Source organism: Triticum dicoccoides, chromosome 1A (genome assembly GCF_002162155.2).
Source record: "Triticum dicoccoides isolate Atlit2015 ecotype Zavitan chromosome 1A, WEW_v2.0, whole genome shotgun sequence".
Taxonomy (NCBI): domain Eukaryota; kingdom Viridiplantae; phylum Streptophyta; class Magnoliopsida; order Poales; family Poaceae; genus Triticum; species Triticum dicoccoides.
The window spans coordinates 43,379,507-43,380,952 of record NC_041380.1 but is presented as its reverse complement, the minus strand read 5'-3'; the positions used below and the strand labels follow the sequence as shown (position 1 = coordinate 43,380,952).

At 53.5% G+C, this 1,446-nt stretch overlaps 1 long non-coding RNA gene across 1 annotated transcript; it reads right to left on the bottom strand.

Moving 5' to 3' along the window:
• Positions 1-335: 335 nt before the first annotated feature.
• LOC119358873 lies at positions 336-1,085 on the bottom strand. Its single transcript, XR_005172327.1, has 2 exons — positions 786-1,085; positions 336-646 (listed from the first exon to the last, which is right to left on the bottom strand). It is a non-coding gene; the product is annotated as an uncharacterized LOC119358873 (long non-coding RNA).
• Positions 1,086-1,446: the final 361 nt, after the last annotated feature.

The window sequence follows — 1,446 nt, the reverse complement described above, 5'->3', positions numbered from 1 at the left end:
ACATAGTATACACTACAAATGCACAAAACAAACCACCAAAGTAAATCTAAGCCGAGATCGATCAGAACAAAGCATCAAACCACCAGAAAGCCGAAGGAAACAAGGAGGAAAATAGCAATAGGAGATTAGCGCGGGTGATTCAGTGCAATTGATTAATTATCCTACCAAATCACTAGCCAAGGAGTGCTCCACACATTGTAAGATGGCATTCCATTCCACCATTGCATTGCATACCACACCAGAATATAACACATAAACACAATGTGCAGAAGCTGTCTATATTACAGTGCAAAAGAGTTCAATTCAGACGAAAATACTGAGAATTCTGTATCACAATATGGCCCTCAGATTTCAGTTTTCATCGCAGGCTAGTGCGGCGGGCTCCAAAGCTGGCACTGGGGCATGTCTGGGTGAACCAAAAGAAGCAGCGAGGCGAGGCGAGGCCATGGCAAAAGTGCGGCGGCGACGAGGAGGAGGAGGAGGACGGAGAGGTAGAGCGACCTCAACAAGGGCCGGCCCTAGGTCAGTGGCAGAGCTTCAGCGGAAGCAACGGCTGACCCAGACACAGGCCTCAGCGCCCAGAACAGAGTAGCCAGCGCCGCATTAGCCATTTCTGATCCGTTTTCGAGCTCAGATCTGAGCCGATCTGTCCATCCACATCCCCGCATTGGGGGTTTCAGCGAATCATCATCGGGCCAATTCCAAGGGAAAATCCATGCAGCATGCGAAAATTATACTACTAGTAGTGGACTACAAATCGCCAAACAGACTACCAAAGTACGTACATCTACGCCGAGATCGAGCGGAACAAAGCATCAAACCACCGGAAAGCCGGGGGAAACAGGCGTGGGAGACGGGGCAATGCGGCGGAGAACTTCCCACCGAAGCGAAGGGTCCGATGCCGGCGGCGGCGGCCAGCAGATCCGGAGCCCTGCCGGCCTCCCGAGGCGGGCGGAGGGCGCGAGGGATGATGGGGTTTCTCCACCCAGGCCACCGACGCCGGCACCGAAACCCTCGCCGCTCCGGTCTCCACCCCACCCGTGCTCGGACTCCCCTCTGTCAGACTGTCACTCCCTGCTTTTTGATGCCTCTCAAGGGGGCGACCGGGCTGACAGGCCTGCGGCCTTGTTCATCGAAGAGAGTGGTTCGGTGGACCAGAAGTACAGGCAGACCGCCAGTTTGATGGGCCGCTAGTTATATGGATCGTTTTACTAAAAAAAAATAGACAATAGCTACAATGTCAGTCGCCTGAGTTTTGATTTTCGGTCGATTTCGCTAGAAGGGAGAAATTGCCGGAGGGGAGGAAGAAGCAGGAGCAACTAGTTGGTGAGCGCTCCTTCAGGAGCTTTCCAACTAGTTGGTGGGCTGAGAGCGCGCCACAGCCGCCGCCGCGTGTCGCACTCTGGACGCTCTTTTCGAATTTTATTTTTATTTTTCACACGCGTT